Source organism: Rhineura floridana, chromosome 1 (assembly GCF_030035675.1).
Source record: "Rhineura floridana isolate rRhiFlo1 chromosome 1, rRhiFlo1.hap2, whole genome shotgun sequence".
Classification (NCBI taxonomy): domain Eukaryota; kingdom Metazoa; phylum Chordata; class Lepidosauria; order Squamata; family Rhineuridae; genus Rhineura; species Rhineura floridana.
The window spans coordinates 277,639,118-277,662,041 of record NC_084480.1 but is presented as its reverse complement, the minus strand read 5'-3'; the positions used below and the strand labels follow the sequence as shown (position 1 = coordinate 277,662,041).

The window sequence follows — 22,924 nt, the reverse complement described above, 5'->3', positions numbered from 1 at the left end:
AATCTGTCATTGTTGTGTTGCTTTTTTCCAAAAGGCCTTGGTGCAACCTGATACCTGCATATCATCTAAAAGACTCTGCAAAGTCCTTCTAAATTCTGCCTTATGACCACATGCAGGCTCACAGCCAGTCAAGTTTTTTTCTCCTTCTCTTCCCCCTGCCCCCACCACCCCTGCTTTGTTTACAATCTAGCCCGATGAAGAAATCTGGAAAACATGAAAGCATGGATAATATTTTGTGGTATTTTGATTGATTTAAGAAGGCACTGCCCTAATACGGACTCTGGAATTTTTCTTATGACCCAACACAGCTCCCTTTACTTTCTGGGTGCTAATTAAACAGTGCTGAGTATCCCAGAGCATTGTTGTCATAGCTGCCTCAACTGCCCCATCAAACGCTTTTTTTCACACCACACAAATATAACTAGGTGGCCTGTACCAAATTCCACAGCATTAATTTAACTATAAAATAGTATTGAGATTATGATGTAAAATATTCTACAAAAAGAGAGTGAAACATCACAAGCCTGTTTAAATAGCATTTCCTAATCTTTATATGCTCACTAATAGGCAAAAAATCTTGCGGTTTAAGAATGTATCTATAGCCAACAGATATTTCTATGAAACTTTATAAAGCAGGGAAATTGGGAGGCTATAGTGAATGCACCAGGGGAGCAGGAGACCTGACCTCTTCTCTGAGATATTGTACTGCCTTATGAATTTGTCAGAATGCAAACACAATTTGGGTTGGTCTTACACAGTCCAATCCACTACCTGTGTAGCTTGGAAGAATTTGGTAGCATGTGCCTCTGGGTATATTGTGAGTGGTGGCAACACCTGCAATCAGCCCAAATAAAAGGCAGAGGAGAGGGGAAGGAGGAGGAAGGGGAAGGAGGGGATTGGAAGAGGATGGATGAGGGGAAGGGAGGGGTGAAAGAAGGGAGAGGGAAGGGGCAAGAGGGAGGGAATAGGAGGGAGGAGGAGGGGAGGGCATGAAGGGAAGGGGGAGGGAGGAAAGGGGAGGGGAAGAGATTGGATGGGTGGGCACTAGGCAGAGGGGAAGCCCCTTTCCTTTCCAAAAGGAAAACATTGTGAATAGTATCATTCTTTTTCAGGGTTTCCCCCACCTTTCTATTCTACAGCAGGCAGGCACATGTAGCCTCTCACCCAATTTAAACCAACACTGTCCCTTGCCATATCCACATCAGACCTTTATCTTCCTTTAGATAATCACGGCTTCTCCCAAAGAATCCTGGGAAGTGTAGTTAGTGATGGGTGCTGAGAGTTGCTAGGAGATGCCCTGTTCCCTCACAGACCTTCAATCAGAGCGGCTGACTGTTAAACCACTCTGGCCACTGGAGCACTGTCAGGAGAATATCAGTCTCCTCTCAGCACCCTTCACAAACCACACTTCCTAGGATTCTTTGGGGGAAGCCATGACTGTCTCAAGTGAAATAAAGATCTGGTGTGGGTGTGGCCCCCTAATTAACCAAGCCCAGACACTGCGAGTCTGGGTTTTAGAACAGACAGTTGGTTCTTACTGAGCAGGCCCGACATTATCATTCAGTTCAATGCTAAATTTCTTAAAAATTAGCCAGGCATTTTATTCACTTTTAAACTGCAGAAGATGAAGGGCAGAGTATGGGGCAAGGTCAGTAAAAGGATTACAGGTATTCTGTGAACATGGCTGATTTTTAATTAATTTCAACAGATTATGAGAACTCTGACAGAAAAAAGTCCAAAAGGGGGTTGGTTTCTCTCTCTCTCTTTTTACACTTTGAACTCTTGATTCTCTCTGTTTTGTGTATTGCCATGACATTTTACAGGGTTGTTAAGCAAGCATTTCTGAGTTCAGAACTATACGTTTTGTAGGGTTTTGTTTTGAAATGAGCTTATGGGAAGCATCAGAATGGCATGGCAGGCATTTTTGATTTAACACTGCAGAATGCAAAAAATCCATGCTGACTATAGTATACAGCCATTCTTGTGGCTGTATAATTTCAAATGGAAAGGTAACAATCTTCCTTAATATTGTATGAGCGGTACAGGGCATAATGTAGTCATGTGCAGCAAAGTCTTTGAAAAAAAGTAAGATTTATTATTATTATTATTACAATAATTTGCTATACAGTTTATTACTATAGGAACATGTAGTTAATACAAATTTATTTATCTTCAATTTAATTGCTGTATTTCTGATTTGCAATTATTCTTCTAAAATAAATTGTTATATTATAAAACTTAACTCATGTTTCAGTGCTAGTGCAATGGGATGCGTCCAACACCACGTGCACAGCGTTCTGCTCATGCAATGGGATTTCTCCTCTGAAGCAGATTCTGAGGATGCACTGGGGGCTGCAGAGTTGAGGAGATAAGGGGAATGTTCTGTTGCAAAAGCAGAAGTCTGCTGTGCTAGTGAAACAGCAGCATTGGACACGACCCACTGTAAACAATATTACTTTCGGATTTTAATCTTACAACTACATTTAATTTCAAAATGACAGTGAACTAATTACACTACAGTAGTTCAGACCACTGAGAAGCACAAAACGAGGTCTCTTTGGTGAGATGGCTTGGCAATGGGAAGTAAAATCTCAGAAACTATGTAACATAAGAGCATAAGATGGGCCTGCTGGATCAGGCCAATGGCCCATCTAGTCCAGCATCACATGCTCACAAGCAGGATCAGAGCACAAGAGCACTCTCCCCCTCCGCCATGGCTCGGTTGATTTGATTTAAATCCCTTCTCTGAAGGACTCAATTTTAATGATTTAAATCTTAGTTTAAATCACTAGTGAGGAAGATTCTATTTAATCATTTTTAGTAGTACATTATTTTGAATATAACCTTAATACATATTCAGAGATGTAGGTTTCATTAGAAGATAAGTACACACCAAGCAATTATTCTAAATTGTTTTCAGATTAATTTTCATCAAAAAATAGGATGATAATTTGGTCATTTTAGCACAAAAGCAGAATGAACTTGTGAAGTCATTCAAATGTACCAGCTCCAACTGTTCAATTAATCACGATATTTTTGTCATGATGTGCCAGAATCACCACCACCAAACAGGCTTTTAAATTGTACTAATAAAATTGTTGAAGAAGAAAACTAACCAGAAGAATAAACAAACAAAACATATACATGGATTTTTGAATGATTAACTATTTCAATTTTTACATAAATGTAAAGTTCTTTAAAAAATAAAATTTAGGCAATTTCAGCCAAGTCATGATTATATATCAGGTGATACAGTTAACTTCTTCTTTGCCTTCCTTGTTCATTGTCTGGAAAAGAAATTGAAGCTTTTCTGCTTTTTCAGTTCCCAGCTTTTTTCTCAATTTATAATGAATTAGTCCAAAGGAAGAAAAAAATATCTCTATACCTGCAGAAGAGGCCACTTCTGTTAAGAGCTGGATTACCACTTCAGTGGTCTCCTCCTTGTTCAGATCTACTCCATCTCCCGAAATTCTCTATTCACTGACTTTATCTATCTTTGCACTTAGACAGAGGCAAACAGAAAGAGAGAGAGAGCACTTCATGTACACCACCTGTAGAATAGGACTCTTCCCATCTCCACAAACTGCTGTTAACATATTCACAGAATACAATTAGAAGTTGTGTAATTAGTATTTATTATGATTTCTTTGATCTGGGCTTTTGTTTTACTAATTGTTTTAAGAAAATTTTGAAATCTGATTTCAATTTTAAAAATCCAATTTTAAAAATTTCTTTTTAAAAAAATCATTGATTTTTATCAACCCTGTCCTGTGGTTTCCATGAGCTGGTATTTGGAAGCATGCTGCCTCTGACTGTGGAGGCAGAATATAGCCATAATGGCTAGTAGTCTTGGATACCGTTATTCTCCATGAATTTGTCTAATCCTCTTTTAAAGCCCTCCAAGTTGATGGCCATCACTGCCTCCTCTGGGAGCAAGTTCCATAAAACTTCCATACGCACTGCGTGAAGAAGTAGTTTCTTTCAACTATCTTGAATCTTCCATTTAGCTTCATAGGATATCACACTGGATAACTATATCCTCAAAGCAGGAGAACACCATCTCTCACATATTGAGAGATAACATTTCAAGATCTTGCCAGTGAAACACTGCAAAAAAAAAGCTCCAGGCATAAAATGGCCTTGTTGGATACCAACAATCAGCCTTCCACAACAAGGTGCCCAATGTTACACATCATCTCCCACAGCTAGCAGGGGAAAAGATCACGAATTATGGGTGTCATTGTCCAAACTATCTGGAGAGCACCAGATTGGGAAAGGTTGCCTATGATATTAAATAATAATATTTTGCAAGTGGACCCTGCAACAAAACGTTGCACTGCAGAATGCACTTATTCACTGTTCCATTCCTTAAGCAATGCCCTCCCCCAGGATACTCCATTCTCTCACAGTTAGTTAGCTTCTGTGGTCACTGAGCACACTCAGTTCTTACTGGGCTATTTGGGGGGCTTTCTCCCCTTAGGAGATTTTTTCCTTAAGTTTTTTTGCATGTCTGCAAATCTTGGGGTTTCCCCAAGCCTGCTGATTCTCCCCTCTTGGGTATAAGTAATGCCATTTTGGCTATATAAGGACTGGCACTTGCATCTGAACTTTGGAAATACATAGAATGGTTATTAAGGAAGCAATCCTATACTCAAATTGTCTGGCTGAGGAAACTACAGGATTCGGCAAAAGCCAGGATTTGTTAGCAGACTACAAAATATGTACTGATGAAACACTCCACTGTTGTATCTGCTCTACTGTCAAAGATATGCTGGCAGAAAAGTTAAAATGCAACCAAGTTGTGGATGGAACACTTACATCTCTACCTATTGTATTTCAGTATATGTTTCTTGCATATTTCAGTATAAGTTTATGCTTCATTAAATTCATGCCTATTTATTTTCCACCTGCTTTGAAATCTCATCCACAATTTTATTTTTAAGGAACAGAATGGTGGTCATTTCCAGAATCCAGCAACACACCTGCCTCTCTTAGCTTTCAAATGTACTGCCTGTACAGTAGTTGGAATGGCTGACCTAATCCAAAATGGAAATGACTGCTTAGTCCTTGTTGACTCAGCCACTGCCTTGACTAAAACCAGTTCACTAACTAATCATAATTTATATTCCAAGCATCCAATACAAGCAAATGAAACTATATTTTTAAGTACTGCTAAATACATATTAAGCGGGCCAAGTTCTCAATGGTTCTCACTATAATATTATTGGGAAAAAATATTATGGCGGTGAGGGGAGGAAATGACTGTGTAAACCTATTCTAAGCAATCAATTCTTATAGGAAATTATTTCAAATGGGTTATTAAACAGTCACAATAAAACAGCAACAAAGCTCATTACAGGTACAGAGCACTGCAGTATGGATTACTTCCCACTCTTTACTATTTAATATACACATTTCATTAATATCCTAATAATGTTTTAATTGTTCCTTTTGAAACGTATAATTCAACTTATGTTCAATTCATTTGGAACATTTCATTTCATTTCTACGTGGAAATAAATTAGCATCACAATTTCTACATTTTCTTTTTTCCAGGATAATATAATTTAGGGCATTGCACCACTGATGAAGTGCATTGTTTTCTGTTTTGTTAGCTCATCAGATCATTAACAGCTTTACCTTCTTATTCACACTGCAGCATAACATGTTGCACAGCAGAGCACAGCATACTTTGGTTTGACACTTAGGTTGAAGTGTGAATTCATTCAGCTAGTAAATTAAACTGATCTAATGGAACAATCTAGAGCAACAAAGTCCATGGGACACGCAGCTAAATCCTCTACCTTAGCTGCTGTGCCAAATTCTGAAAGTTGCATAACAGCTAAAGCAAATTCCTATCCAGTACTAGTTGGGGAGAGCTGAGTCTGTCCTTTTGCGGTAAAAGGCCCAAGACTTTCAATTCTGCAATCATTTTGTAAGGGACAAAATGTTTTTTTAAAGCACACAACAGTGAATTTATAAAGACATTTCAATTTTTTAGTGGAGGGTTATGCTCATTCAATTTGTCCAGATGGGATTAAAATCCAACTTCTCAGGAAGTGAACAACATTGTGGTGGATAACATGGACATCACATTGAAAACAGAGCAGGTCTTGCTGCAGAGCTAAGATAATGTTTTAGTAAATCTTCATTGCTTGACTGCAGCAATGAGACACAACCGCCTACTGAATTTTGTGTATTCCAGCTGTTCCTTCTTCCTCTTTTCTCTCCTCTGCCCTCTTCTATACCTATTCTATTGCTTTGTACTTTTTCATCTTTCACAGTTGTATTGACACCGAGAAGTCCAGATCACAAGACAAGGGAAAGAAGATCTAGAACAAAAATAGAATTACAACTAAAATATAAAATAAGTCCAGAAATGCAAGTCAATAAAACAAAAAAATTAATGCATGTTTCTATAGTAAATATATTTATTAATGCCAGAATTATTTCATGAAAGAAAATTCTATCAAAGACAGATTTAATATAGTGCTAAAGAAACCTTAGGTTACCCCCGAACCAAAGCAACAACCTTCCCACAATCAGTAGCCTGCAATCATTTCCCTTTCCCCAGGCTTTCGTGTATCTTTAACTTCTGAAAAGCACAAAATGTTTAAACCTCTTTAACGGAAATATTTCTGAACCTATTCTAAAAATTCCAATTGACAGGTTTTTTTAAAAGGCCGTAGCTCAGAAGAGCATCAGCTTTGTATGCAGAAGATTGATTGATTGATTGATTTTAATATTTATACCCCGCCCTTCTTCCAAGGAACTCAGGGCGGCTTACAAATAAAAACCATAAACAGTTAAACAGCAAATATACAGATTAAAACATTTAAAACGAATCAGAAGAAAGTTAAAAATTTCAGTTTCAATTAAAAGCCCGTTTAAATAAAATAGTCTTCACCTGGGCACAAAAAGACAAAAGCGAGGGGGCCAGTCGAACCTCACTAGGGAGGGAATTCCACAATCTGGGGGCTGTCCCATATTCAATCCCCAGCATCTCTAGGTAGGTCTGGGAGAAATGCCTAACTCAAATCCTAGAAAGCCACTGCCAGTGTGGACAGTACTGAGCTAGATGGACCAATGATCTGACTCACTATAAGGCCGCTTCGTTATGTTAAAATGTAACATGACACTCTTCAGCTTAACAGCTCTAAGGGGTACATCACAACTTTAAAAATAAATCAAATCAAAATAATTAAAATACCTAAAATAAATGATGAGCAAGAACAACAAGGTCAATATAACAGGTTAAACAGCCCAAGCAATTATTGCTGAAAGGACATCAGGTGATCTTCCTTGGAAAGTGAGTGCCTGACATAGGGTACCACAACCAAAAAGGCCCTATCTTTGATCACCATCCACCTCACTTCTGAGGATAGACAGGAGGGGAATCTTAATACTTGGTCAGATTAATAGGAGAAAATGATAAAACAGAGAAAGCAAATTAATAGTTTTAACTGACTGAGAGAAAAAGGTCAATTGCAGAACCTCCCGGTCCAGTCGCTAGTCTAATTAAATGTGCATTAATTGCCTGGCCACATAACTGGAGTTCTGAAATAGTTAACTATTTGCTTTGCATTATGAACACCATTAGGTATCTTTCATTACTTAATAATCAGATTTCTCAGCCAGCTGATGTAGGCTCTTTCAGGATTGTTATTATAGCATGCTGAATGCACTTTTATTTGGGATCTGAAAAAGTACACTGCTTTGTTGAGAAGCAATTCAGCCTATTCAAATGTATCCTATTAGTCACATTTTACTTTACTAAATGTTAGTGTGCTCATTACCATCTCCACTGAAAGCACTTTGGGCAGCATGAAGCAGCTTAAACAGCAGTACAGTCAATAAAGATCCCTGCTCAACTCACACAAAAAATAATAATATCTGGATCAGAACAAAGGCCCATTTAGTCCAGCATCCTATTCTTACAGTGGCTAACCACATGCCCATAGGGAGTCTGGAACGAGGACATGAGTGTAACAGCTGTGATTCCCAGCAACTGCTATTCAGAGTCATATTAGTGGAGATAGTACAGAGTCATAATGCCTTTGATAGCCTTATTCTCCATTAATTTGTCTAGACCCCATAAGAAGTCTAAACCTCATAAGATACATCAACTATCAAACATAATTATATATATAAATATTTAACATAAGCCTATCACTTCAAACATCTTAATGTTACTTTTGAGACATAATGAAATTCCATTATAAAGATAACAGGCCTGTCAAATTCACAGCTCCCCTTCCATCCTCAAGTCATATGTAGCAAAGCATGTCAGACTAGCAGTCAGCCCATGGTCTGCAAGTTAAATAGGTATGCATAGGATTCATATATTCATACTAATATAAAATAATAGCAGCATTTAAAAGTTATTTATTTATTAAATTTATATCCCCCCTTCCTCCCAGTAGGAGTCCAGGGCAACAAACAAAAACACTAAAAACACTCTAAAACATCATAAAAACAGACTTTAAAATATATTAAACAAAACATATTTAAAACAAAATATCTTTAAAAACATATTTTTTAAAAAAGCTTAAAAACATCTTAAAAAGCAATTCCAACAGAGATGCAGACTGGGATACGGTCTCTACTTAAAAGGCTTGTTGAAAGACGAAGGTCTTCAGTAGGCACCGAAAAGATAATAGACATGTTGCCTGTCTAATATTTAAGCAGAGGGAATTCCAAAGGGTAGGTGCCACTAAACTAAAGGTCTGCTTCCTATGTTGTACAGAACAGACCTCCTGATAAGATGAAGAGTGTAGAGATCGACTGAGTATATAAAGGGTAAGATGATTGAACATTAAAATTCAATTCATACTAGCTTTATCATGTGGCATCAAGTTTCAGATTAGTACTAGCTCATCACAGGCAATTTTTCTCCTGCAGCCAGAATTACTGAGTGATTGTCTGAACCAATTTCTCATATTTTGCAACAGCAAATCAAGAATAACACCAACATCTAGAAAGTGAATTATGGACATAGGAATGCATTTTATTTATTATTTTATATTCTCTTAACAAAATGCTTTGATTGTGAACAAATATGCTATATTTGAACTAAATAATTTGCTCATCTAAATTATAATAAAACCTGATAATATAACCATAAATGCAGTGCTTGATTCAGATTTTTGCAATTTTTATATTTTGATTGAATCTGTAGAAATTTAAAATTGTAGTTCCAGTGAGAGAGAGAGAGAGAGAGAGAGAGAGAGAGAGAGAGAGAAAATTATCTATCCCATCCACCAGTCCACAACGGGACCTCCATATGGCAATCTATGACAGAAATCTGTCAGCTACTTCAATATACTATCATTTTAAATACTTGCTATAACATAGTTCATATAGTGATGCTTAGGATTCAATCACTGTTGACACAGAGTCTCAGTAGCTATAAAAGCAAATGCCTATAAAGAAAAAAAACTAAATCAAAAAGACACAACAGTAAACATGTGAGGGGAAAACTATGCAGGAAGTTTGATGGACAAGATATTCAGACATAGAAATTTCTTCTTCAGTATACCAAAACACAAGGTAATATCAGAAAAATACTTCTTCAAATGTTCTTTTTAAGCCAAAAGTAGACCTAATTGGAGATGTGGAAAAAAGGGGAGGATGGAAAAATAAACCCCTTTTCACCCTTAGCCTTTTTTGTCCCCTCCCTCCAAAAACGGAAATATTGAAAAAAATGGACTACGACATGTAAAAGGGTATAGAATATTGTTTCAGTCTGGGCAAACATTCAATTTTTCTGAAGTCCATGATTAATATGATGACAAATAGGAAGAAGGGGAAGAAACAGAAATGGATAGTGATAGCTCAAAAAATGAGCCTGATTAAATTTCATGTAATATTCATGGAGTCTTGGTTCCTCCCACCCTCTTTCTTCTCAGCTTTCTATGGAAATGAATGCTTTACGTCTGCTTAAAACTGTGGAGACATACTTTTCAGAATACTGAATAATTTTCTTTTTTCCCTAGTATAGTGTTGATGGTTCCTCCTGCATATTTATTGTTTTTGTCTGTTCCTCATAAATTGGCAAAATGAAAGAGATGCTAGTTCCTTAGTTGAGCAGCTTGTAGCTCCATTTGTAACAAATTTGTTTACAAATTTAATTTGTAAAAAATTAAAAAGTAAATTCAATTTGTAATTATTGTCTGAATAAACGGTATTTTAATTTATCAAACATAATAATTTAATGGCAAACCAAGTTATACATAATACATTTTATGTTCCTAAAGTAAAAAAGTGACTCAATCTGTAAAGGGCACAAAAAAAAAATTGCATATTTTTCAATTTGTCCCTAAACTTGTTTTTTTCATGGCTTCAACATTTCCAAAAATTTGACATCTCTAGACCCAATCATGGGATTGGGGAAGAACTGCAGGATCATGCTTTCTGGTAAGGCCATTTGCAGGAGCATCCCCAGAGACCTGGTGCCCTGCTGCCCAAAGAACTTCAGTGTGGCGGGTCTGTGTGCTATGACCAACTGGAACACAAGAATATCCATATTAGGAGAAGGCTCTTTTCTCAGTTAGCATCATCTGTTTAGTAGAGGACCAGAATAAAGACTTCCCCACTCCAGCCTCACAAAATTGATGCTACTAACAGCCCAGTCCTGATTAGATTTACTCAGAAGTCCATCTAATATCAGCAGGAATTGCTTCCAAATACAAACACTTAGGACTGCAGCCATAAACATTACATTTAGGCAAGAGCTTTGGGCAATTTACTGCATTTCATCTTGTTTCCTCAGCAAGCATGTACCAAACACCAAGAATGAGAGGGCTGAAAATATGTATTTTCTCATGGCACTGGACTGTCCTTGGACACACAGATATGAACTATTAAGCATAACCAACCCAAGGGGTGGGTTAATAGCCAATTTTTTGTGTGTGCCCAAAGACTGTTTGGCATCCCAGTGCAATGTCCTTTCACCCCTCCTCTGTATTTATGTTGTGCACCTCTTGCATAAATTTTTAGCCCACAGAGCATCAATACAAAAATGCCCATTCTGTTTAAAAACACATTTGTGAAAGTCCTCTAATTTTGTTATAGTTTGTTACCTTATGTAAGAAAAACCTCTGATCAAGTATCCCCCCAAAAACAGTTAAAATCAGAGAAAGACTGCTCAGCATTGACACTTATCTCAGGTTCTGGAACAAGCAAAGAATGCCATGCACTGTATTGCACTTCTATGTCTTTCGAAGATGGACAACAGCCAGCAGGATTGTAGTTACAAATATTTTAAGTAAATATTTATCTTATCTTATCTGAATATATATACTGTTGCAACCAATGGATCCTATTTATAAATACATTTATTTAGGTTTGGGAAATGGAATAACAAGTGATTACCCCATTGTTTACTAAAACTATCAGTATGTGGAGGGGACACACTCTTACATACTGTTAACAAACACTGGTGGGGGAAAAGGTCAGCAATCTCCTCTCAGGCCAATAAAAGCACCTAGCCTGGAACAAGGCTGCCATGTCTCCAAGCAATTGTCTGCTCCTCCATATTAGAGTTAATCTCATAATTTTTAGTACCATGATTTAGGAGAGAGAAAAATAAAAAGCTCTTAAAATATGATATGGTATCTGTGTTTAGCCTGAAGCAGCATTACAAAAATGATGCTCATCTTAACACACACTTCAGAATAATTTCTTTTAAAAGGCAATAAACAGTCATAACACAAATTAAGTCGAACAAGAACTGCAGGCACATGTCTTGAGATCAGCCCTTGTTTGACTAGAAAGGCTTTTATAAACAGCTTTTTTGAAATTATGAAATCATTTTTCTCAAAATTAATTCAGTGATATTGCTGAGATAAAATGAATGCTTGGTATGGTGCAAATATTCTACTATTCTTACAATGTACTCTAGGAAAGAGCCCCCCCCTTTGTTTAACAGAGTAGACTTGCAGGTAAATGTGTGTAGGTTTGCAGCCTAAATATGAAATAGCAGTAGAATGAAACAGTGCAGTGAAGGAAAACATCCAAAAAGATGTACACAAAAACATGCATTTAACTGTTGTACAGAAACATGAGCAATAAAAATCTTGACCACATGGGAATTTGTTTTACTTGGCATACCAATGCTTAATGTCTCTACAAAGCTGCGAGCAATGAGATAGGCAGACATTCCTGGCCTCCAGTGGCATTAATGTGTTGGTGATAAGTCTGCCCATATTGTAGTCTCTTTTAAAGCAAGTTTAAATGTGATTTTGATAAAATACATCCTTTTTATTGGTCCTAAACTATGCAGTCTCATTACCACATAAATGTATGACTACGATAAAAATCTAGATAAAAGCAAAGTGAAAGTAGCTCAGCCAGATAAAATGTGAATACTGTTTGTTGCTCTATTGTTCCATTCTGCTTTCAGGTACAAACTTTTAGCCTGTGCTGCACTTAATAATGCATCACTTGGTTAATTAAGTGTGACCATCCCCTAATTAAGCCATCACTTTTTATCATATACCCAACTCAGAAGTCTACAGCAGTGCAATAATATATCCCAGGATATCAACTGACACTAAAAAACAACAACAAATTACTGTCGTATAAAGCATTTCTCTCAGACTGGTTAACACAAACATCTGACAGACTGGAACTATGCAAGTTGTGCACAATTGCAACTCTGTCTTAATATTTTTGTTTTGAGTTGTGGTAGGTGACTACTTGAACAGAGAGCCAGCAGGACAGAAGGGCTGGTTAATTAATTTTCCTGCTTATTATCTTCAACTGGTTTTCTACCCACAGGGAAAAAGATATGGGAACACCAGCCTCCCCAGGAAAGGGGTGTTGAGCACTAAAACAGGCAGAGAGAAAAGACTCAAGCAGCTCCTCCCCTCAAGATTACAACCTCCCATAACTGCTTTACATTTCAAAACAAACCCAAAAAATATTGGAGGTATGTACCTACAAATTAACATTATTCACATATTTACAAACAGGCGCAATGAGAGAAAAGTGTAAAATTAAGATTTATCCAAACACAAAATCGCAAGTTAAAGGCATGACAGTACATTCTTTAAAAAAAAAAAAAGTTTCTATCTGAACAACTTAAAACATATACTATGATTTCCTGCCAAATGGTATCAGGTCCACTAAACACCTCTGACCAGCCCATTGGTCTTTCCTTTCCTCCAAACTGTTAGTAATTTTAGTTGTCCATTTCTTAGCCTTTTCCAGTTCTGTGATACATAACTAGAATGGTTAATCATAGCAACATAGAAAGTTGCCTTAACCTGAGTCAAACAGTCTGTCTAACTCAATATTTACACTGACAGGCAGTAGCTCTCTGGAGTTTCAGACAGGGGTCTCTCCCAGCCCTACCCCTGATGTTGGAGATTTAACCTTGGGCCTTCTGCATGCAACACATGTGATTTACTACAGAGCAATGGCCATTCTTGTAGACTCTAATCAGAACTGTACAGTTGCACATTCTTCTGTACTTCACACAAAGGATTTAATTTATCCTTAGCAATGGCAAAAGAAACTTCCTTCCATATACAAGATGGATGAACATTTGTATTTTCCCTAATTCCTATGATACAGGCTTTCATGGTAACTATACAGTCTCCTGTTCAGGTGGCTGAACTATCTTTCCAAAGTAAAAACTGGAACAGGAAGACATGGCAAAAAAGCTACAAGAGTTGGCATATTGTTTTAGAATTTCTCAAACTCTTTCATATAGAATTGGCAATCATCTGATGCAATATATATGTCTTTTTAAATCCACCTGTTAAAGGCTGCAGTGTTCTGCTGCAGGGATGAAAACTGTATCCCTCCAGATGTTGTGGGTAACTCCCACCAACCATGGCAAACAGTTGTGGAAGATGCACGTTGAAGTACAGCAACATTTGGAGGACTACAGATCTGCCATCACTGTTTTACTACATAGTGAACTCTTTGACGTGAGAAGGTACTTCATAGCACTGTACAGAGATTCTGTGGAGGCAGAGAAATAAGACGATGTAGGGAGTGACCATCCATATCTTGCACATGCAATCCCACATGGCAGCGGGAGGGGCCCTAGCACTACAGTACTGAAAAATGAATTCCAACCTGGTGGCAGGACCACATTTATAGAACCACACAGGATGCTGCTTCGGCACAAGCTGCCCTTAACTAAGAAAACCAATTATTGGTGTTTTGCCTAGCAATTTTAAATTTACTTAGGAATTCAAAAGGTAGATTCCATAATTTGTTTTCATTGTTGGTGGATGACTCATTGAATTATAAAATCACAGTCAGCTGTGCAAAGATAATGTTTTCTAGATAAACGATCCCAAATCAAAGAGATTAAAAATGTTATTTAAATTAACCTACACTTTAAAACTTTTTTAAACTGAAAGAAAATAATGACATTTTAAAATTACACAGTATTTTTCTTTGCAAACAAGAAAGAAACACAAGCACTTACAGGGATATAAAATAGTACTTCAACCTTTTAACATTTCTTAGATAAACATGTAGTTAGACTCATTGAAAAGGTTTTGTACAGTATATTGCAGGAAACCATGGCTGTTATTTAGTCACTACAGAAGTACCTATGACATCAACCAATATTCAAGCCAAAAATTTATACAGGAATACCGTGCTATACAGACCTTCACTTTACGGACACTCGCGAGTACGGACATATTTACAGTAGCACCATTCCTGTTTACGTATGCTCGTTTCGCAAGAACGGACACTTAACAGCATGACGTCACAGCCCAATCAGTTTCCAACTACAAACTTTTTCTTAAAATAAGGCCTACTGTGTTTATTTTAGTTATAAATGCGTTATTTACATCAGTTATGCCCGTATATGACGACTGCAGTGCAGTATATGCATTAATAAGTGGAAAAAAAGTAGTGCTTCACTTTAAGTACATTTTCGGTTTACGTACTCGCTCTGGACCCATTGCGTACGTTAATGCGGGGTATTCCTGTATATGTCAAAGAAACTTGAGGAACCAATACTTTTATTCATCTACATTACTTCACACTGTCAAGATGATATTACACAGCATGTTAAGCCATGATTTAGTAAGAGAAGAATAACCAGGAAGGATCTGCTGCAAGCTACAGGGTTGCACACTCCCCCACCTCCTCTTACCGCGTGGCCCGGAACAGACTTCAGCAGCTACCACCATCACCACCTCACCTTCAGTCTCATCTTATGTCATTTGGATCAGGGATTGCCATTTATAACAAACTTCTGTCAGTAAGACAACTTCAAGTCATTGTTTCTGAAACTGGCTTGTTAAACTAACCAGAGTTTGATATAAATCACGATCCCTGCCAGATGATAACACAAGCTAAGATTCAAGGAAAATGTTTTTAAAAAACCTGCCAAAGGTCTCCTCCCAGCCATGAGTGAGTTGGAGACAGGGGAATACACAGTCCAAAGGTTCACAGCAGCTCCTTCATGGTTGTCATAATCATCTGGAACAGATACAATACCAACCAAATGACAATTCCAACATAAATAATACCAATGTAAATAATTCCAAGTAAAACTTAGAAGTTGTTCGATTATAACATTTAAGACACACTTAGGCTGCCATCCAAGCCCTGGCCACTGATTGGCAGGGATTTTCATAGCAGTGGGGCCACTGCCACGCATGTCAGCCAGGACAATCACTGTGCCAGCCGGGAGCTGGCCCTCAATCAGGCCTCACCCTCACTGTCTCCAAGACACCTCGTTACAGGTGCTTATACTGGTGAGGATCCCTCCAGTAATCCCTTCCATCTGCATCCATGTTAGACAGAAGTGGGAGCTCCACGCTGGAAGGAGCTGGGCAAAGAGGCACCTGCATCCAGTCCATCGTCATCACCAAGCCTGACGCAAAAGAGGTTTGGATTGCTCCACTCAACTGCAATCCTTAGCACACTTATAGGAAGTAAGTCTTAAGTAAGAATAGATAGTGTTGTGTTTTGTGTGTTCTTTATTGATTGTTTCCTCTAATCAAATATTTCGGTTCAACTACTTCTGGATGCTTGAAGAACGTTTCAGCTATTTGTACACTATGTAAAACTAACATATACTTTTTTGAGTTTTGGTTGCTAAATGTTTACTAAATGTAAATATAAACATGCTAAATCAGATCTCCATTTTGAATTTATTTATTTATTTATTATTTGATTTAGTCAGAGGCAGTATGCTTCTGAAAATCAGTTGCCAGAAGCCTCGGGAGGGGAGAGTGTTCTTGCACTCAGGTCCTGCTTGCGGGCTTCCCCCAGGCACCTTGTTGGCCACTGTGAGAACAGGATGCTGGACTAGATGGGCCACTGGCCTGATCCAGCAGGCTCTTCTTATGTTCTTACATCCCGCCCTTCCTCCCAGCAGGAGCCCAGGGTGGCAATTCAAACATTTCCAGAACATATCATGGACTAGTGCAGTGGTTCCCAACCTGGGGGCCGGGACCCCCAGGGGGGCCGCGAAGTAATCCAGAGGGGGCCGTGAACAGTAAAGAAATTATTTATTACTTTTTTTTAAAAAGTCTTCACTCCTTCTACACTGTCTGCTTTCCACTTCCACTGCAGATGACACCTCCCCCTTGCTCTAAACGAGAGGGGAGGCCTTTTGCTGAAGTGCCAGAGCTTCTTTCAGGTGCACTAAGGGCAGGCATCTGCCTATAAAATACATGGCAGATGCCAAAGGAGGCTGAGGGCAGAGCTACCAGGAAGAAGAGGAGATTACTATCACTGATTCCTGTCTCCTTGCACTGCCGCTACGTGCAACGGCCTTACTAAGAATGAGAGGAGAGGGCTTTTTGTGAAGCAAAAAGAAGCAAGCCTGCAAAGAAAGGCTGCTTTCCCCCTTCCTTCCTGGCAGCCAGCCTGCCTCCCTAGGGGGAGGGGGTCACAAAACATTTTCAGCTTATAAAGGGGCTTCCGTGCTCATAAAGGTTGGGAACCACTGGACTAGTGTATATATGAGTGTATTATAGTGATGGTATTAAACTGAGGGTTCATTAACATAGTTGACCATTCAATGCACATTGAATATATATGTGAAGCCTGGGTCTGTAATTTGGCTTAACATGTATATATGACTGCCCTGCCACTACATGTCCAGGAAAGCTAACATTAAAATTTCCGATTTGTCAGACACAAGGAAGCAAGTCATATGAATACTGGTTACATGTATTCAGAATACTGAATTGCATGTGGGTCTCCTCTGTAAAGTGCATGTTAAAAATATATATAGTCACCACAGTCCAGAAGAATAGAAGATGATTGAGGACTGCATGTACACTACTGCATTTGCATTAGCACAGCATAATCAGAGTGCAGAAAATACATGCCTAACCACAGCATAAGGCCCTCAGTTCCCATAAAAGCAGACTGATGCCATGAATGGATTCTAAGCAAAGCCTTTCACACTGCTTTGAATGGAAAAATGAATCATAACATGTTAGCATGAAAAAGAAACAAAGGTAATAAAAAATATTCAATGGGTAAAATGCAAACTCAAATGTATTTACCATGGATTTTTTCCCACTCATCAAGAAAGGACATCTCCTCTGAAATCCGTAAACCTCTGATAAGTAAAACAATATTCTTCAGGAATTATCAGCAATGAAATTGCCAAGTCAAAAATTACCCCTGTGCTTATTTTATTGTAGGTATATAACCCCATAAAAGACATATAGCGCTACTGCTGTGAAATGCTGTCAATCTTACAGTGGTATATTTATTTATTTATTTTATTTAAGCAATTTATATGCACCTTTGCAAGATTATAGCTCCTGCCCCAAAGTAGCTTAAAGTAAAAAAGTCACAGCAAAACAGTAAAACAGCATTAGTAACTACACAATTAAAAGCAATAAAATATTCATCTCATGAAATAAAAGCAAAGAGGTAGCCAACGATAAAACTATATGGAACATCACACTGAGTCCCTTCATTTGTGGCACAGGATACCTGTACGAACCTGGCTTAACTGAAGCCAATAGGAAAGTAAAAGTTTTTAGGGCTTGTCTAAAAGAAAGCAAGAAAAAAGTGAATGTAGCTCTCTAGGAAGAAAGAGCCATAAATGTGGGACTACCACCAAAAAAGCTCTATCTCAAGTGCCCGCCAATTTAACTGGATCTACTGATGGATCCATAAGCAGGGCCTCCAGGCCAGTCTTAAGATCCAGGCAGGTTCATATGGATGCAGCCAGTCTCTCAATTGAGCAGGGGGTTGGATGGCCTTATAGGTCCCTTCCAACTCTACTATTCTATGATTCTATTATTCAAGCAACCCAGTCTGAAACCATTAAGAGAATTAAAAGTCATAATCAACACCTTGAACAGGCCCACCCCAGAAACAAACTGGTAGCCAGTACAGCTGATTTAATATTGGAGTAATATACTCTGAGTCTGGAGCATCTTGTCCCAACTAACATCTGGGCAGCAGCATTTTGCACTAGCTGAAATGCAAATGTGTAACTCAAGACCCTTTTATACTAAGGCTGTGCACACTTAATTTAGAGTAATTTGTACTGAATTCAATGGAACTAACTTACGAATAAACATGCTTAGGATCAAGTTGTGGCAATAAACTAGATCAATCTCAGCTGTTGTCATACAGCCCTATCCTAACATGTTTACTTGGAAGTAAGTGTTTGAGCACAAAGTGGCTTACTTCCAGGAAAGTATGCTTAAGACTGCAGTGATCGTTGCATCAATTCAAAGAGCAAGCTGGAACCATGAACAAACAAATAACCTATACAGAGACACTAAGAGATAGTTTTCTGTGTACCTCTGATTATATCACAGTGACAGCACAGTACTCTTACTAAATGAAGGCACTCAGCACCTTGTTGAGACAAGCCCTGAGCTGAACAGATTTATTTCCAGTTAATAGTGAAGTTTGACTTCTCAACAAACATACTCTAGCTGGATAGCCTTGGAAAATAGCATTAACTATCTTGTTTTCCTTTGAAGAAAATTGAAATATTTAAATTGCATTACAATTAACTTGTTACTTTCAAATATTATAATGTGTGCACAATCTTGCATGTGTCTACTATAAATTATGCCTAATTTTTAATTTACGAATCTGTTACTTCAGATATTAGAAAAAATAGTAAATTACTAATATTTCTAGATTTCTAAACTTTCAGTCACTTAGTTAACAAAACTTAGTTTCCAGCAGCATTAAATTCAATCACTTAAGACTTGCACACTGAAAAATGAAAGGATCACAGATCATTAAGGCTGCAGTCCAAAACACACTTGGAGTCCAATCCGATACATATTTACACATGTCTAATTCTGCATAGAATCAGACTATTACATGGAAACAAATTTCACTGAAATAAAGGGACTTGTTTCTGCATAAATATAATTAGGATCAGGCTGCACCTCTGTCTGTCAAACACTTCTGAATATTCATTTCTGTCAAAACTGCAACTACAACCACCATTTGGCTCAAGTTTTGAAAATACACATATATATCTTCATGTATATAGAACCATTACATTTGGAATATTCCAGAGGACTTCAATTATTACATACCTGGAAGAAAATGGAACTCCATTACTGTAAGTGCTTTGAATAATCACTTAAGAATATACTCATAATTTGGAATCAGTTTTATATGAAAGCACACAAAGATATGGCACACAGTGAAGTGGTATTCTATAAAATCATTGTGGTAACACATCTGTATTATCCTATTGACCAAGGCAATACAAGTCTGCTTTGTTTGGTAAAAGCATCTCAAAAAATAACAAGACTGAAGGCCTTTTAGAAATAATAGTGGCTAAATGCAAAGGTTTCTCAGCTCCTGACTTGATTGATTTAGGAGCCTACACATGTCAAAATAATGGTTTTCAAAATATGTATTACTAACCAACAAAGACAGTAACTATGTCAAGCAAACCCCTTATCTTTTCTACCTATAGCCAGGATCCTGACTATACATTCCACTGAAACTGGTAGGACTAACTTTTGAGTAAATGTTTTTAGGATTGTCATTGTTAATACTTTCAGTATTTATGTTAAAATATGTTATAGTATATATTGTTACATAGATACTTCAACAGTGCATCATGATCCTATTCAAAAGTAAATCCCACTGAATTCAATGGGACTTACTCCCCAGTAAGTGTATAGATAGGACTGTAGCCTTAAGCATATTTACACAGAAACAAAGTTTCATTTTAAAAAATCAGATCTGCTTCTACATACACGTGTTAACATTTGAGATATTCAGCCAAAACCTCAGGTTAAATGCCACATATATAAATTAAAGCTGCAGTTCCTAAATCACTGTCTCTTGAGGAGTCTTGCTGCACCAGTTGCATGGGAATTACTATATTTTGTCAAGTTTGCTTGGCAATTTTATTGCATACTCCTGGAGAAAGTATGTTGTAGTTTTTCTACTGAGCATCTCAGTTGGTTTAATCTGGTTTTCACACCCCAGCAATCATAGCACTCACCAAGTACAACTTTTTCATCATTACATATGCATGTGAAAAGTATTTCAAATTAAAGATTTTTTAAATGGATGTCAGAAGCAGCTCTCTTTCAAATCTATTAAGTAAAACCATTTTGCATTTGGTTAAAAACATTAAAGTATACCACTGCACACTTGTTGAAGAAATTCCCTCAAGACTGGCCATGTCATCTGATCACTATCATTTTAAAGCATAAACCACAAAGAACAGCAAACATGCAAATGTCCAATGCTCCATTTCTTGAACTACTCAAAAAAGGCTTAATGGGATGAGGAAGGAGGAAATATTTTTCAAACTATACCTTATGTGACCCTGCCCTTTAAAATTCCTATATATCTGAGCACTGCTAAGCAATTAAAAGCATGGCAAACAAAGCAATACATTTATGTCCCCATCATGAATTATGATGTTCCCAGGTACTGGCAACCAGGAACACTGATAATCATTAAATCCAAATGCAAACAAATAACAACTATTTTCTAATACTCAAATCTTGAAACACTGAAATGCAGAAGATAGTACATTCTTTAGGCTTTGTTAAGAAAGCCAGAAGTTGGGATGGTGTGGGAGGTGTGGGTGTGTGTACGATGTGTGTAGTTGCAAAAATGTATCCAGCTCACAAAGCAACAAGCCTCAGAGGGATGCTGCTGCTGCCCAGTCTGTCTCTAGTGGGCAATAAGAAAACCCCAACGTCTTTCTTTCCAGTCTTGGCATTGTCAGGTTCTTAACCCTGTCAAAGAGTCTCTGATGTGACTCCTGAGTTCCATTCAGGTAAGCTCCCTTTATTTACACAAACTATGCACTGACCTGCGCACAATTCATACAGTTTTGCATCCATTCAAACAGCAAAAGAATACCTAGCTTCATCTTCATTTCATCACTTACAGCTCTGCAGCTAAGTCTCAAGAGATCTTAAGGGAGAGGGGGGAGAGAAAATCTTTAATGTAATTTACAAAGAGTGGAAACGCCTACAAGGAGCTGAAATACCTGCACTGGGGAGATGTTCAGTTGTTCACTTCATCTTCCGTTGACAAGGAAACCAAACCGCACTTCTTTCTCCAGGAAAACCTTCCACTGCCATCATTTGAAAATGTACTTATTTGTATATATGTGTATATCTATCAACATTATGATAATCATCATAAAATTATCTTGGTATAAAAGAACAAAAAAGTGAAATTTTGCAAAGGCATTATCTTTGGCTTTTTTCTCTTTTTTGGCTTTTTCTAGCATCTGGGGGGGTATTTAAAAATGATCAACAGTACCAAGCTGCAAGAAAAGTTTCACATTATAAACGGGCATCAAAAACAGAAAAAGAAGAAAAACGGCTGATTGCAACCGAGTGTCCAAAAAAAGGAAACAAAATAAAAAACAAAAAAAAACATTTAACAAAATTAATATCTTGCTTAGTGGCTTGCACCAGTATTGCAAGATTACAAACTCTTTGTAAACACTGCTGTAAAATGCATTTTCAAATCTCAAATATATACAAAAAATAAAAAACCAAAACAACATCATCAAAAATCTCTGCAAAAGAGTTAAGCAACATGCCCTTTTTTCATTTCCTTGTTTTTTCTAAAAAAATATGCATCATAATTCACATCGCTTTTTTGTCCCAACAAAACCAGTTGCATATGTATAAATACGTCTAATTTATATGCATTTACGTTATTGCTGGACTGGCAAGTCTATTTCTCTCGCTCTATCTTTTTTTTCCTCTTTAGGTTCCCAGTGACTTCCAGTTCCAGCAACACCTTTTGCTCCCAGTTTAGTAAACCATCGCATGCTAAGAAAAAAAAACTTGTCATCAGAAAAAGGATCAAATCCATGAAAACAAAGAGGTTAAAAAATAAAAAAGCAGCAAAAACAAAAAAAGGGAAGAAAAAAAACAGGACGAAAAAGGAGGACAAGAATGTCAGTGGAAAGGTACTCACCGAGCGGGAGTAAAAGGAAGGAATAAAAATGCGAGTTACTACAAAATACAGTATGGCGGTGGAAGAAGGAATGAGGCGCTTTTTTTTTTTCCTCTTTAGTCTCTGCCTCAGGCAATTGCCACGTGATTCGGAGCCAGGCTGACTCGCAGGCAAGGGGAAAGGAGCAGGCGGGGAAGGGGTAAACCCCACCGGAGGAGCCCAACTCGCTCACAACAGCAGCACCAGCGAGGAAGGAACTGCAACTGGAACCGGCAATAAGCAGCAGCCGCAGCAGCTTTAGCTTCGGCAGCCCTGCGTGGCGCTGGCGGCAGCAGCAAAGAGCAGCCAGACAAGCAGGTGCCCCACGCGCCGCACTAGACGCACGCGAGCGCGCTCGCTCTGAAGAAGAACGGTCGGGGAGAGGGCGCCAGAGAGGGGAGGGGAGAGGAGATGAGGCGGGGGCGAAAACCAATGCAAGCGGGGGGCGGGGGAGCGAGAGGTTCCTCGCAGCGCTCACAGACATTGTGGAAGCTGCTGGTCGTGTGTA

At 38.0% G+C, this 22,924-nt stretch overlaps 1 protein-coding gene across 1 annotated transcript in view; it reads right to left on the bottom strand.

The window, feature by feature from the left end:
• Window positions 1–22,470, bottom strand: part of RALYL (RALY RNA binding protein like) — a 453,791-nt gene extending 431,321 nt beyond the window's left edge. The window contains exon 1 of the mRNA XM_061602308.1: window positions 22,399–22,470. The gene's annotated coding sequence lies outside the window, so the exon portion shown is untranslated. The remainder of the gene's footprint in view (window positions 1–22,398) is intronic.
• Window positions 22,471–22,924: the final 454 nt, after the last annotated feature.